At 41.3% G+C, this 16848-nt stretch overlaps 1 protein-coding gene across 11 annotated transcripts in view; it reads right to left on the minus strand.

Moving 5' to 3' along the window:
• LNX1 (ligand of numb-protein X 1) overlaps positions 1–16848 on the minus strand; it is a 105197-nt gene that overhangs the window by 74625 nt on the left and 13724 nt on the right. For 3 of the 11 annotated variants that reach the window (XM_052682909.1, XM_052682902.1, XM_052682903.1), the window contains exons 1-2: positions 4640–4721; positions 2785–2909 (exon numbers count right to left, since the gene is read on the minus strand). The exons of 2 other annotated variants lie outside the window; for them this stretch is intronic. The gene's annotated coding sequence lies outside the window, so the exon portion shown is untranslated. Of the gene's footprint in view, positions 1–2772; positions 2910–4639; positions 4722–16848 lie in introns of those variants that run through there. 6 more of the 11 variants (XM_052682908.1, XM_052682900.1, XM_052682904.1 and 3 more) reach the window with 4 other exon arrangements.

The following is a 16848-nucleotide window of genomic DNA, read 5'->3' on the forward strand; positions in this document are numbered from 1 at the left end:
TACTTGCAAAATCCCGTGTGAACTGGTGCAGTTAAATATATAGCACAAAGAACTGCAAGCAGAAATAATCTCTGAATAGGAACAGCAAACAAAACAACAGCATCACCCTTATTTTTTTTAACATCAGAGTATTTGAGATCATGTATTTGTAGGAAGGGAAAATGAACTAGAATTATATCCAATAACAGAGCAAAATTAACCTGCATTCTGAAATGCATTTTCTGAGAAACGCACAGAGAAGTAGCTGTCACCTCTCAGTAAGGAGTTGCTGGCGCATGTAAACTATCATTTTATTAATGCGTTTTTGTTTTAAGAAGAATGGTAAAGGTATATTAAAGTAAACCTGAAGGATGAAGGAGAGTGCTGCCAGGGGCTGTTGAACAGGTAGGAAGTTTCAGAGCATTTAGCTCATCGATTTCCTTGTCAAGCAGTAATTGATGTTTATTGAGACGAGCGACAGCAGCATGCAGTGAGAGGCAGTTGCACCTGACCTAAGCTGCCTATGAACCATTCCCTGGACATTTAACGAAGGAGAAACATTCCAAGTTAAGTTCCCTCAAATCGTAGGATTTGTGCAATGACCTTTCCTAAACATACAGCTTGAGCCTTTGGGGAAAGCCTGGGGAAAGTCAGTCATTGCACCTCCCAGTTTCTAGGACCAGTGGAAGAGTTGGCTTTGCATCTCAAGCAAGTACAGAACTAGCAATATTACATGACACAACTCTATCCATTTTAACTAGCGGTGGAATACATTAAACCCTCTCACGAGCTTAGGCTACATAGACAGCCCCCCCCCAGAATAAGCTACAGCCTCTGCCTGCCCCAGGCCAGGCTACAGAGCTGAGGGCTCCAAGAAACACCTGGCTGCATCCCTTTGGCAGCCAGACTGGAGGAGACTGCATCTGGAAAGACTTCAAAGATTTACCTTCCTGCTGGAAACAACACTGCCCAATTTCCTAGTCTGCAGCAAAATGAGGCTAATCTGTCATCTCATTCTGTGTGTAAGATTTATTTGCAGTTTACTAAAGAAAAGTTATTCTGGGGGAAGATGCCAGTTCCTTCAAATCTCTTCCAAAAGACAAATCAATTTCTTCTTGTGATAGACAATTGCAGTCTAGAGCCAGCGACATTCTGCCTTCCAAGACTGTGCTACAATGAAGTCCTGGTGTAATTAATGCTCAAACACACAGGCTTGGAACATCCTTCCAAAAAGCAGAAGTCTCATGAGGGACAGGAAGACACTTGTAACAGGACCACAGAAAAGAAAAAGTAATTAGAAGCAGGAGAATGAGTACTTTCAGGTGGCAAGAAAAAGATAATGAAGAGTCAAGATTTCCCAGATTGATTCAATTTATATTTTTGGAAAATATACATGGCCTCTGAGGTTTGGGTGGAAGAGTATAAAATAGTAAATTAGTAACAGATTGCTTCCTTGAGAAGAGTTCTCAGTCTCAGAAAAGTGGATTGGAGAACTGAGGATACCACTCCTTGCAAGGCAACATCTTTCCAAATGCCTGATGGCAAATTCTAGCTTTTTTTTAAAAAAAAAAAAAAAAAAAAATAGTTTCTGCCTTTTCTGACAACAGGAGACAATAGACTGTACTGCTTTGATAAAGTAGCAAAGACACCTTGATTTTTTTGTTTGTCACTGATTGAACAAATAAGAAGTTTGGGGGGGGGGGGGGGGGTGTAAAAAAGCAGATTGTGTGCTCTAATCTATCGCTGCAGGAGACTGTGAAGAAACAGCCTCATCATATAGTTACCAGAACATTCACCTACAGTATTCTATTCGTGCCTTTCCTGCTGTTGGCAGAACCCCTCTTCTTGTGTCAGGCATATGTGAAAAGTGTGAATTACAACTTTAACGTGAGCACTTTCCCTGAGTTATGTTTTTTCCTTGGTAGACGTATAAGTATGCAGCAACTTAATGCAAGCAGTTCATCTCTATTAATTAAAAACACTCAAAATGTGCTTAGCTTTAAACTTGTGAGGTACTTTAAGTATCTCCCTCAGGGAGCGAAGATGTTTGTGTACCTTCACAGCAGTCCTGACCTCCATGTTTCCATGTCTGTATATGGACCTTGTTTTTACAAATATGATCGGGCTCATCTGTACACATTAAACTTTTGTAAGATTTCATATATTCACATGTACTCACAGTTTTGCAACCATTGCACATAGCAGTACTGAAAGAAAACAGAACTCATTAAGAACTGGAAGTAGAGGAGAAAGTGAGCAGGAGATAGCAAATAAAGCTCTCCTTCTCTCACCTCAGCTGCAGTTATATGTTTAAACTGTATGGCTCTACAAGACTTTTGGGGTTTTAACTCTTGAGACATGAGTTTCCAGAAGTTGAAACACTAAGCTAAAGCCTCTGCAGTGAAACTGGCACATTTCCACAGGTAATTGGTTAGATCTGACATTCCTGTTGAAGACAGATTTTCCTAGCAAAATGAAGACAACACATCTAAGAGGTGATGAATGAAGCACGGTGCTTTTGCACCCCAGCAAGATAGCAAGCAGCATTCAAGCATAGCAATCTCATCTCATCCCTGCATCGGATTATAGGGAGACCAAATCATTAATTATATCATAAGGAATACCTCTGCCTTGCTGTGCAGTACTTCCTAGGACACAGGCTGAAATTCTGATCCTCTCCCCACTGCCCTAAACGGGAGCTGTTTGTTTTGCCTGAGTATTTCCTTTTCTGTTTTCTTCTCTGACCAAATGGTAGGTTGTAAGTGAGAATATCAGTAAAAAAAGAATGCAAACCTTGAAACTCACATCTGGCCTGGCTGTGCCTGGTGCTGGCTGCTAGCAGAGTCCCAGTGGTGTACGGTCACTGCTTTTTGGCAGTAGGGTCCCATCCCTGCAGGAAAGCAGCCATCAGCCGTGTCACGCAGGGCAGCCTACAGCACGTCAAGAGGCAAAATAAAAGTTGAAGTGCATACACCTGAGCAATTTAGAGAACCACACCCCTCCAGTTATTTCTCCTGCAGGCAACATGAGCATGCAGGCTGCTCAGACAACAATGTAACTTGAAGCTTTGGCTTTTATTTCCGGCATATGCCAAAGTCCATTTTCAGTTTGGCTTTGCTTTGTGTTTCCTTTCTTCTTTCAGCCTTATGATCAGATTGAACTTGGACCAGAAAACTCTCTTAAGAGCCGGTTTAAAACAAAACACTTGTCTTGTCTTTCCCCTGGAGCAGGAGGACAAAGCCTCAGACCAGAGCTCTGAGGCAGGGCCTTCTCAGTGCTTTGCCAGCTGCAACTCCATTTCATTCCCACACACCTGGAGTGGTCAGCTGGGGAGCAGGGAACCATGTCAGAGCAATTTGAGAACTAGGGTATCAGCTGCTAGAAATACAAGCTCTACTAATTATCTGAACATCAGGAAATAAAGACTACATTAAGTCTTCTTAACCAGTGATTTCCAAGAGAAAAACCAACGAAGGAAGGGATAAGATGTGCAGATACCTGAGTGTGAATGGCAATTATGATGGCAACGGTATCAAAATGCTCTTCTGTTCAAAAAGTAACTCTAGTTGAGGAAAAGAAACCCTGATGATTCAGCTACATGTATCACTAGTAAATGCAATGACTTAAGCAATCATAAGCATTTTCCCTTAAGGAAAGAAGCAAGAAAACTTCAGAGACAGATTTGGACACATCCTCTGAAAACAGCCAGAAGAAAGCCCCCAGCATCCTACATAAACATCTATGGCTAACAGGTCTTGGTCTCTAATTCATTCTATGCAAATTTGTTTCCTTTCAAGTAATTTAAAAGCATACTTACTACTGGTGATTATAAAATCCCTTGCTAAATATTTAAGAAATCATTAAGAGTTGTACGCTGGTAAGACCTCACAAGACAGTCGCCCTCTCAGCCTTGTTTGCAGCAGCCTTTGCTTTCATGCCCATCACAGCACCTCTGCCCTAGGCTGCTCAAGGAGATGCAGAAGGAGACTACCAATGGTGCTTGATACATTACCACCCAAAGCCCATGCTGAAGTTCAGGCACTGCTCTGGTCCTGCAATGGATACAGTATGGACCAGAGCCTGCATGGAATCTAGGTTCCCACAGAAGTCACAAGGCCAGATATGCAAGCCCTGGACTTTGGCTACCTATAGCATTGAGCTATGCGTATGTAATACACTTTTTAAGAACATGCTTAAGCCGTAGAAGCTGAAACATTAAGAAGTACATCCCCACAGAGCAAAGCATGTGCTTAAATCCTTCCTCACAGGGGAGGTCTCTTCCAGGCTGATTGCCTCAGTCAGGAAGCCCAGAGACCTGCTGTTGTAGGTGACCACATCAGTCACTCCCAGTTGTAGAGTTCATTCCCATTTAGAAACTAGCCAAGTTTTTTCACCCCCCCTTCCACCGCTGGGATGCTTTTGTAAGTTTCCAGACTAAGGGCCAGTTCAAACTCATTTGTTCTCATGCCAGCTCTGTTGGATTGCTCTAATAGCCTTTCTCATCTCACAACATGTATTCCTATTTACATTCTCAAACTCTGAGTCTCTGCTCAGAAGAATGGCTCTCTACTCTCTTGCTTGCCCAAACAGCTATTTCAGGCACCCATTCCTCTCTAAAGTCGTACTCTAGAATTTTATATTAGTACTTCCTTCTACTTACCTGGCAAACTTTCCCCAGAAGGTGACTTCATTGGTTCTGAACCTAGCAGCTGAGAAGCTACACCCTTCAATGGAACATCCTCTGCTAAAACTTCTTCACCCTCTAGGGTGGAACTCAAAAGGATCACTTTTCATCTGCAGCTCATTTACTCCATTATTTACAGATTCCCTCATTTGCCTACAGCTGGCTAAAGAATCTATTGATAGATTTCTTCATCAACAGCATAAAAAAGTGGGAGTATTTCCTACTATGATTCATTCTTTTGCACTGAAATGACAGTAGTATCTCGTAGATCTGTCAGGGTTCATAAACTTCTGATTTCCTGGTATAGCCTTATATACTGCAGAAGTCAAATGTTTTGCTTAGTTTTATTTTAAAACCAATCTGAACAGCTTGTCTCAGCCTATGCAAAATGAGTGTAAGATCAGGCCTTTTAAATTGCAGATATTCTAAGCTTCACTACTGAAAATATTTCCAGGACAACATACCATAAACTCCATTGTATTAGGCCTTATTTAGGTTTATTTATGTCAGCTAAGTGATTTCAGCATATGCTGCATCTGCTGGCAGTACATATTGTGCAAGCATGCACTGGAAAATTGTAATAGTCAAATACTAGATGATAACACTGTAATGGATACCGTCTGTGTCAGGCTCTGAAAAGGTCACTGTTTCCTCCAGACACGCTGTCCTTCACTGATATTGCCTTCTCCTCATTGAAGCTCCATGAGGTTAGAACAAATGGGGCATGCAGGCTGTTGGTCACTCCTCTTCCAGCCCTTGCCCTTGCTCAGCCAACAGATGGTTTGCAAACAGGAAATACAAGACCAATCTTCAGTTCTTGTTATGTTCCTGACCCCACAAAAGGGCTGAGCTGCACGATCTCTTTCAACTTCACAAGAAATCTCCAGTGCTGTTCAGTGTCTTTTCCTGTCTGCCATGTATGGATGATGGCAACAGGACTGGGAGGGGTTCATAAGGAAGGGCATCAGAAGCTTAGCATAGTGTGGACAGAACAGCTGGAATGAGATGAGTCCCTTGGGATGAACCTGGCTTCTCTCCAGTAAATGGTGGCAGGTCAGACCCACATCTGGCACAGATGCCAGTATCTGAACCATCGTGGTCATGTGGGATTGCTCTGAATCTATATCTTGGTTTGTAGAGGCATACCAGAGAATGGGAACCAGTGCTGGGGCAAAAAATGTGGTTTAGAAATGACTCCAGAATGAAGGCCAGTATTTTCATGTCTAGTCTCTCTTCTTGTTTCCCCTTTCCAGAAAATCAGCATTGTGAATTGGATCACAAAACATGAAGGGAAACTTTGCCAAGTGCTTGTACTATGAGCTCCCTTGGGGTGACTGAGTACCATTGACAGTTTGCTGGGAAATGGGACTATGGACTCTGCAGACATTAATCAGCGATGTTAAGCTGGCAGTTCTCTACACAGTGACAGTTTAAATATGATGCTGACTTCCAAAGTTGGCCTACTTGGTGCAATTAACAGATAGCGAGATTCTTACACAGTGGATGTTACTCTGGGAAGTCAAGTTTTTCTTGTCATGAGAATTTACTGTCTTTTCTGTATTCTGCAGCATACATCTTCTAGATGTATGTTATCTTCTAGTGTATGTTTGGTGGCCCTGCTAGGCAGGGGGGTTGGAACTACATGATCCTTGAGGTCCCTTCCAACCCAGGTGATTCTGTGATTCTGTGATTCTGTGATAGAAGGAGATTAGGAAAATCTTTGTTATTTTCCTAATTAAATTAAAGCCATAGGATTAAAATAATCTTTTGTTTTCAGCTAATGAACAAGTAGCAGTATCAGAATTAGAACTATCACCTTCTGAAATGAACAGCTGGGCTAAGAGAGCACAGAATTGAATATAGGCCGACTGGATAAAGTCTAGCCATACCTGCAGCTAAAATAATCACACTAAAGAGCTCTCATAGCATCCATCAGCAGGAGATCTGATTGTGAAATCCTGCAGATCCAGCTGTACAATCTCAAGTGAAGCCTCCAGGCCTCCCACCTCCTCCAAAAAAATCTGTGAAAACATGAGCTATACATACATAAGCAAAACAAACATTCAAGTGGCAAAGTCACTCTGGCCGTTGTGAGGGGATAATATTACAGAGAGCAGGCTATATATGTTCTCCCTTGGGAGAAATTGTTCAAGTTAAAAGATTAATCTGGGCTCTCAGCGCATTCATTAGTTGAATTGCAAAGCAAGCTTGTTGCATAACCAATCCCAGGACAATTATATTTATCTTGTCAAAGTTCACAGTACGGGTGGATTTCTGACAGGGACAATGTGAGTGCTTTCTGCAAGATGGAAGCATTAGAAACATCAGTTCTGTGCCATCCCTTATTTTTTTAATTACTTGCATGTTTGTTTTTTTTTGGAAGAAACCATTTGCACAGTGCCTTTGGATGTCTCTCCAGCAGCAGGCATGGATGGAGGGGCTGAGGAAAGCAGCAGGTTCACTTTCTAAAAGGGAGTAAACTGAGGCACAGAAACTTAGTGACTTCTTCCTAATTACAAAGGAAATCTCTGGCACAAAATTGCGTATCATAGAATAACAGAATAATAGAATGGATGGGGTTGGAAGGGAGTTTAAAGATACACTAGAACCAACTCCCTGCCATGGGCTGGTTGCCACCCACCAGATAAGGCTGCCGAAGGCCCCATCCAAAATGACCTTGAACGTCTCCAGAGATGGGGCAGCTACAGCTTCTCTGGGAAGCCTGTGCCACTACCTCACCACCCTCTGAGTAAAAAAAACCTCAAGTCTGAATCTCTCTCCTTTCAGTTTAAAGCCATTCCCTCTTGTCCTATCACCTTTTCCATTTGTCCTTGCATCTCACCAGATCTCCCATACTTTATTAGAGACAATAAGGAGAATTGTTTGAGATGCAGTAAAGCTTCCGTTCTAAAAGCATGTACAGATATGCAATATGTACAGACCACCTTTGTGTGGCATGGACTTTCACAGCCAGGCTTATATTCTGGGAACAGTTCCTGGACTTTAAGATTAGAACAGAAAAGAAAATCTTGCCCAACTTCTTGCATGTCCCCTGCTTTGCAACTGTGTGGACCTTGCTGCCCTGGGTTTAGTCCTGTTTGGAGTCTCTATGGAAGAGCACCTTGAAGAAACAAAAGGTGAGGAGTTCACTTGTCTCTTGTTCTGGGAAGTAAGCATTTGTGATTGTGAAAGCACATGGAAAATTCATTCCTAATCTGATGACACTACTAAAGGTTATCATCATCAATCCATATTACACATTTCCTCACTGGCTGAATGATCCCTTCCCATCCAGTATTTGCATCTCTTACCAGTGCACACTTTATGCTTGCTCTAAACACTCTTTTTTTTTTTTTTTTTTTTCTTTTAATTTTACTTTTGACACACGTGTTCTTAGCCACATGATGTATGAACATATCAAAGTGCAAAATGGTTCATTTACTGAGCAAAATATTCTGGGATATTGACTTGAACACCTTTCAAGATTTATTATGCCTACCGAGTTATTTTATCAAACAACCAGGTAACTACTTTAAAAAAATAAGCCAAGTTTACCTGTCAAGACCTATGTCCCATAAAAACATAATTGGCTGCCATTAATAATACTCCTGTTCTTTCTTACTTCAATTCCCTTACCACATTGTCTATTACTTTCCTGGAAGTGAGGCCAGGCAAGCTATACCGCTGTTATCACAATTACCCTGTCAGAACAAATGTGAGCATGTTTTCAGTCTTAGCAAATTCCTCAAATATCCCAAAATTTGATAAAAATGAACATCAGTAAGTCTAATAATTCCTCAGCCTTTTTTTTTCTTATTATTATTATTTTAATGCTGCATAGCTGCAGATTATATATGATCTACTGGTTCAAAGCTGTTAGCCTGAAGTAGGTATTGTCCAGCATTCCCTAAATTGCTGATGGGCTGGAAAATAGCACATCATTCTCACATGATATATGTAACATCATCTTGTTTCTTTCCAAACATAAGCCAGAAATATGTAATGAACATTTCAGCCATCCAAGACTGTGCTACAAACAGTTTTAACACCTTCAACCCCTTCTTGGCCTACATCCTTACTACTTTTTTTTCCTTATGCAACTGAAGAACTCTTTCAGAACGCCATTTTCTTGATATAAATAGATTTTGCTCTAACCTTTACTAGCAGTTTCCATACCCCCTAACACAAAAGTATCTTCTATTGTCTCTTTCTCCTTTTCTAGTTCTTTTTTCCAATATATAATCACACACTTTATTTAAATGTACTATATATTCATACCCACATACATATCCATACATACACACCCAAAATATAGACAAGTGTAGACAAATTTCTACATATTTAAACACATTTGTATGTGTGTAAACACATTTCTACTTTGTCTTCTTTTACCATACAGCTTCTTTTAACAACGTTTTTCTTATTCAGATAACTCATCTTGAAAATCATCCAATTTTGATTCACACATTTCTCTTCCATTCAACTTGATTAAGGGCAGTCCTCGGCTTTGGGATATTGGCTTTTTCAAAACAAAACTCATAAAAATCACTATTTCAGACTGTCCAATCTTTACCTATAGTGAATGAAAAGTGATCATGTTCACGTCTTCCTGAGAAAACTCATTTTCCAATCTGGTGGATAAATTCATTTTTAACTATCATCAGCAGAAATCGATACAATTTGTTTTATAGAACTATCATCCGGTATTTAATGCTATTCTAGTGATGTTTTGCAGGTAGATAAATGAAATCTAGTGAAAATCTCTGAGAGAACAAAGTTTGTTGTAATTGCAGTTTTTTTCCCCCACAAGTAGTAGTAAATAATCCTGTCTTCTGGGTCAAAACAGTTATTTATAATACCAGCTCTGTCCACCCCTACTTGTTCCTGTACACTGTCATCAATGTATTGCACTGAATTTTTAAGATCCTGCACTTCCTGATTTTAAGTTAGGTATACATAAGCCACTGAGTTGTACACATTATTTCTTTTATCTCCTTTTGCCTTCTTAAACAGCTTATTCAATACTCTAGCATTCTGATCCCTCTAGTACTGAAATCTGATGAGATAATTATGTTGAACTTATCTTGATTATTGAGAAATTCCAGTGCCTCTTAGTTATTACTCCAAATCCTAGCTTTGGCGTATAAGTTATTCCAAGCACATTTTTCTTTGGATCCTTTACCATAGTGATTTAATTTGTTCCTGACATGGTGAATCTGAACCACATTTTCTTCCTCAGTCCCCTTCTGTGCATTGTCGCTTTAAATGCAGCTGTGGTAGTTCACAGTAGTCAAGATTTCTGTCCTCTGCCACACCTATTCAATCTCTCCATCATTTAGGACTGAACAAATTAGAAGCCAAATTAAAAGCATAGTTTTTGCTCCATGGTAAGTAGTCAGTCCAAAACCAACAGAGATATTTTGCATTGACCCGTGGGATGCTGACACAGGCTGGCTGGGATACGATATCCACACTGCTGTTTAAATAATGGCATTCAGCATCCCCCTTTCTGAGTCGGGAAGTTCTGTTTTTGCAGGTGGCTTTGCTGTGCAATTCAGCAAATGAAATTTTAAATATCAGTGCAAGGACTCCACTTAAAACACACAGGCATGAATGATCACTGGGTTGCGGTCAACGGAAACTTGCAGTACCTTGTGGTCACAGGACACATCTCTGGTCTTTGCCAGTGATGGAACTCTGAAGAGTCGCAGATGTGTCTCATGCGGGAAAAAAATGCATTAACATCTGCACACGGCTGACAGCTGCTTTTCTCACACAGTACAGATGGTGAAGCTCTGCGGAGCCCTTCTGGGAGTAGACGGGATGCAGCAGTGCCCACGGCCACTCAGCCATGCTGCTCTCTGCCTTCTGTAAGAGCGTGAGGGAAAAGCAATTTGGGGAAGCATTGCTCTGACTGGAAAAATGATGTGTTTGCAGATAAACAAACATTCCTTAGGTCACATTCATTGTTAGTTACAGCATATCCACAAACTACCAACAAAAGGCATCAGCTGGGGGCATGGAGCACGCAGAAAAGAAGGAGTCTCTTCGAAGATATTTTCAGTACAGGGATTGCTGATCAGCCCAGCTGACCAGCCCAGTCTAAACACATCTTTGCTTAGAGAACTGCTGGGCTGGTGAGCTCAGCAAACAGGGGATAGCATATGATCCTTGAGGTCCCTTCCAACCCTGGCCATTCTTTGATTCTGTGATTCTGTGATCTCTCAAATAACTTTTGTTTCGATGAATGAGCTAGGCACTGATCTCAGCACAATTCTATTTACACTCTAATTGCTTAAATTGACAATTCATTTATCCATGGGAAAATGCAGTGCGTTGAGTATGGGTTGGATAAGAAGAAAAAGTTGCAAGGAAACAACCTATTTACACATGGACAAATGAGTTGTATCTTGTGCTACACATACACACAGAGAATTGTCTTAGCAATGTCCATTGCAAGCTGGGAGGTGGTGATGAAGGAAAACATTTAGCTCAGAGATGCAACCTAAAGCTCAAATTCTACTTTAAAGTGATCTGTTGAAAAACTGGATGGGAGGATGGGAGAAGATCTTCTGCATGTTGCCCAAGCCTTAGCCACTCATGGGCTTCTGCCCTTGCTCTGCAGCACAGAAGATGTATTCTAGTTTTCAGCAGCTTACGTAAGTGTGTATGTAATCAGAGCCCACAGTGAATTCTGAATTCAAGGAACGATTTCAACCACTTCTGACAGATGAGAGGGGCTTTCAACAGCACTTAAACAAGTCTGTTGAATGCAGGTAAGCAGGTGGAGATGAAAGATTGATTTTCGCTGAGAGAAAGCTCTCACCAAGGATGTTGCTAAAATGCTGAGCTCCCATTCCTAGTGTAGAAAAAAAGACATGTACATCCAAACACCAGGAAAATCTTTCCTTGGAGCACACAGTACAGTTCTTTAGCTTTGATGTTCATGGATCCATTTCTTTAATTACACTTGTTTACCACACTAAAGAGCTTACATTTTCAAAACCATAACAAAGATATATAACTCTACAATATATAATAGATATAATGACGAGGTACATGTAAAATTCAACCAAAAATCAAATGAAATTTGATCATTTTCTAATTGAAAAAATATTATTATTATTATTATTGTTAATAATTTTGTCTGCAGTTCACAATGTGAATGGTTAAGTACCATTTCAAATAAGAACTCCTTTAGAAAACCATTTGTTTTTCAAACACTGTACCATGAAATGCCTGAGAAGTAGCAAATCCATCAAAACAGCTGAAAATAAATTAGAAATGTGCTTTCGGCTGTCTTACAAATCTCATATTATTGGTTCAATGTCACAGTGTGCTTTCTCTTTCTATGTAGGAAAGACACAGAAAGATCTTCAGCAAGCAATGGATCAGATTTATTTGACATTGAAAAGCTTTTAGCTTAGCTTTCAGTGCCTAATGCATCTTCAGCAAATACCTTCTGTGCCTATTCCTGCATAGTTATACCTTGAGAATCCGTACTGAGTACGTTTAAAATGCTGCTAAAATGGTAAAAATGAAGTTCAGATCCAGGAATATGATGCAAAAGCTTTTTTGAAACAACTTCCACTTGTCTCCTTGGATCTCGGCTGATAACACTGATATAACATTCTGATGTTGTAGTTTCAAGCCTGTATAGACCACATTTGCCAAAACGTTCCAAATGTGAACCTTGGAAGGCACCAAGTTACAAAGGTTTTTTATGATAAGATGGCAGGACCCAAATCTCCAGGGGTTAAGCATGGGTATACTGGTGCGTTACTCTACCAACCTTCTCTCCTGCTGTTTTGCCAGGTGCTAGGTGCTCAAACTTTGGGAGATACTAAGTGTATGTGAAAGGGGTTGCTATTATCCACCCAAAGCTTCAGACTGAAACAGTTGTTCAGAGCACCGTGACATGTATCCCTATTCCTGACAGAACAAGAGTATATTCATGTTCTATGGACAAAACTGGCATTTGTATTGAGATTTGTACCATCTTCTCAAAGTTCCTTGGGAGATCTGTTGGCTTTGTGTGTGGGGAAATGGATCAGAAAATACTGACAATTTTCAGAATGCTTGCCCTGAATTTCAATGTCTCCTCCTTGTCCTGGCTAACAGTGCACTACTGTTGGGACACACTGAGTGCCTCACACCACACGTGAAGTGTGTCAACTTGCCGAGTGCGCGGGGACTGCAAATTCCTTTGCACACCCCTCCCTTCCCAACACACCAGCAATGGGTCATTATCTTTGATTTTGACATCTGAAGAGAGAATGCAAATGCCAGGAAGGAAGTTTTTAGAATCTGTAAAAAAATACTCTATAAAAGACCTTCCAAAGGGAGTACTGCAACAGGATACAGTAAAGAAAAACAGGAGAAGAATTTGAGGGGGAGAAGCTCTCGCTATAAATGCGGAATACTTCTGAGAATAAATAAAAACATAAGCACATCCAAACTTACTTCTGCTTAGCAGAAAATATATCATTAGTGAGTTTTCTTCTTAAAATAGCCAAAGCATGTTAGTGGAATACTTGAACATTTCTAATTTATAACTTCCGAATGTGCATGTAGTACAGGGGACATGAAAGTACACTCTGAGTTGATGTTTGGGCTTCTGCTGGACCACCAGGACAGAAGGTGAAACGCAGAGGTTATAAGCTGAGTATGAGGGCTTTGGCTCTTCGAAAAGTTTGCTTTATATCACTAGGGTATCTCATCAAGAATCCAGAAAAAATCATCTCTGAACTCACCGAAATGAAGGTCAGGAAGTCCCAGCCTTTGTGAGCACCTTGGTAACAGACAGTCAGTATAAAATTGACTAACTAATTTTTGAAGACAGGGACTAGCTTACTGTCATCTATATTCTACATTATAACAACATGTAATAAAAAAAAAAAACCTAAATGTTGTCCTTATTCCAGCTTCCTCCCCCATTTCTTTTGCTAAACACTGTCAGGGTACACTGTGCTGTGTGAGCCATGCATACAGTCTGCACATCAAGAAATTTGCCAGCTAAGCAACTGATGCAAATCCACTTTCAAAGCAAATGCAGAAAAGCTCACCCTGACATGGATCTAGCTCCTTGAAAGTCATCCTGGAGAGGGTGACTCGTGAGAAAGATGCGTTAAAGAAGGCTAAAAAGCTCTGAGCATTAATGGAGTCCAGACAGTGGTTTCAAACAATCCTCTAAACAGCAGAGAAATGATCCTAGGGAAGAACAGGACAGAGCACAGCAAAGCAGCAGATGTGACTTGGCTTGTGGATTTTCCCTGTTACGAAGGCAGCAGGCTTTTGTCAGAATCCTTCCTGGGCTCAAGGACTGTATCACAAACCTGGAGCAGGCAATTGCTGATCTACATGAAGAAGTGCAGATTTCTTACAAACTAAAATTCACTATTTCAATATTAAAATTGTAACAAAATCTTGTGGAGGAGTAAGTTAAATTGAAAGTATAAGGTTACACTTGAAACGATGATGCAGTCTACGAAGGAGAAGAGCCAGAGCTCATTTTGCTGGTGGAATGTCACCAGTCTGTAGGTGCTTAGTGCATGGGAGCACAGCCACCTCCTGCACAGTGCAGTGACAGTGCTCAGCAACCCACAGCCAGAAAAGCTTCTTTGGAAAGAAGAAGGTGCTTGAGCTGGAGCAAAAGTCTGTAGGGAAGAATAACACTTTTTGGAGGAAATTAATTTTCCTATTTAGTTTTAATTAAGAAATTGGATGATATTTAGAATCATAATGTTAAATTCACCTTTTCTCTAATTATTAATTAATCCTTAACCCAATTTTCTGGGAAAACAAAGTTAAGGCAATCACATCTTTCTGTTTCAGCCTGACTGTCTCCCTGTGCATATGCAAAGCCCTGTGGCTGTGTTCAGTACCCTACCTTTGACAAAGCATACTGGTTTCAAAGATATCATATGCCCATCAGAATAAAGAAAATAAGGCAGAGTGGAAAAAGAGGGAGACCCTTTTAAGTGTTCACATGGAGAGGGAAGCTGAGGCATAAATACATCCCTTATTAGACACCAAAGGATCAACAAAAGGCTTGAAATATTTTCATGCCTCATGGGAAACACTTCCATTGAACTCACGCCTTTCTAAACATCAGAAAATCCAACTAGCAGACACAAATCTGTAAGAAACCAGGCTTCACTAGCCCAGCTGCTCACCCAGCAGCTTCCCTCAAGCAAGCAAACCAATCACTCCAATTGCAAAATACCGGTATTTCATCGAATGGAGAGAAGAGCAAACAGACTCTTGGTGAGAAATCTAGTCACGAAGCATGTGAAGTAAGCAGTTTCCAATTAGCAGTCCCCACAAAAGCAAAGCTTGCTCTCTTCCCCTCTTTAGGGCAGGGTTTAGGGGAGCCCATGGGAAGGGCACTCAATGGAGGGGGATGTGTGTGGCTGGGGCTGCAGCATGGGGAAGGCTCCTTGCTCCAGGGGAAGTGCAGTCATGAACCCAAGAACAACAAAGCAGTATTACACTTAATCCGTTGCCATCTGGCTTCATTTTGACAATCCATAAAATCAGACACAACATTCTTCCTCCAAATCCCTGAAAAACAACACAGAACTAGTGTCAAACTGGGTGTCCCCTCCCTTCCCTGGCCCCTCAGAGGAGGGCCTGAGTCTTCTGCAAGGCGGAGCTCAATCCCTTCCAGTGACATTTCTGCAGGAGCATCCTGACTGCAGATGTTTCTGTGTGGCAATGCAGCCTGTGCAGTGATGAGGCTTATAGAGATGAGGCAGAGGATGGGGTGAGAGAGGCCACAAACAGCAGCCTGCATCCACATTCTATGTGCCACCTCCAAAAAGTCCTTTTCTATGTACTGGAGGGAGATCCAGGGTCATCCATATGTCCTACTCTGCAGATACCAAATGGCCATCCATAAGGGGACACAGGGAGATGTTAAGCTATCAGGAAAGCCATTTTTTGCAACCTCTGTGTCATTACTGAGGCATTAAGGTAGTCTGAGGGAGCTCAAATATCCTCTCACAGCTGATGATTTAGTAACTGAAGAACAAAGTCATTTCTGTCCCCAACAAAAGGCAGAAGGATAACCAAAAATTATGAAACATCACCCTATTCAAGCTGATTTGTGTTCCCATTAACAAAGACTGTTTATCTACAACCGACAACTTGTTACCAGCAACAACAGCCAAGGACTGGCCGTTTTGGTTGTAGACTCCCAGCTGAGGGATGTGGCTCAGCTGCTGCCTTCCTGCGTCTCTGCAGACATCCAGGCATTTGAGGTGCCTGTCATTCATCGTGACACGCACCCCCTGCAGCTCCTGTGCTGCTACTGCCAGCTCCAGGCAGATGGCTTGGATATTCTGGGGTGTCTTAGCTAGTGGCCATGATCTGTATTCTCATGATCTGTCTTTCTCATGTAGTCAGTCCATGCTACATATCTGCTTGTACTCCTGGGTGCTACCTACAACAAAAGCACATGGATGTCTTCCCAGCTGCCAATACAATTGTACTAGCAAGCAAAATATTCACATTCATGAATTATACTTGGTTCAGCTTCCATAACACAGTGTCAGCACAGAAAGCAAGGCAGATGCCATTTGCTTGATTGCCTTAGGGCTGAATGCCACAGGCATATCCCCAGGCTTGGTCTGTGCTTTGCTGGAACATGTCTGTGCATTCTCTCCTCCAGAAGGCTCATTGCTGGCAGCTACGTGAATGTTAACCAGGCACATGTCCATGGAGCAATGCGTGTGCATATGCATTAATCAGGTGTCTTTCTTCACATTCAGAATTACACTAGGGAACAGCCTTCCATGGCCTTCACATAAGAGGAAAGGGAAAGAGTAAGTTCCATGTACTATAGCAGTGCTGCCTGCAATAGACATGTAGCTTCATTACAAATTCTTCTACTGAAACTCCCAAATGTCTGTACTTGTAGCATATGAAAGTCACACTCATTTCATGGTCTGAAAGGAGGAAATGGCACACTTGTGCCAAGTACTGTGAGATCAGTTTTACAGCAAAAGTTGGATCTGCGTAAGTTTAAGGATTGCATACAGAAAAATCATGTGCTCAGATGTTGCCTCAAGCAAGTGCACTTCCAGGAGGGAGGGGGAGAAAGAACATAATCTCCTGTGAAACCAGAAATGTAAGCAGAACAAAACTCCTAAATTGAGAAAGACAGTAAAGACGCAATGAACAAT

The sequence above is a fragment of the Tympanuchus pallidicinctus genome, unplaced genomic scaffold (genome assembly GCF_026119805.1).
Source record: "Tympanuchus pallidicinctus isolate F22 unplaced genomic scaffold, pur_lepc_1.0 scaffold2, whole genome shotgun sequence".
NCBI classification, from domain to species: domain Eukaryota; kingdom Metazoa; phylum Chordata; class Aves; order Galliformes; family Phasianidae; genus Tympanuchus; species Tympanuchus pallidicinctus.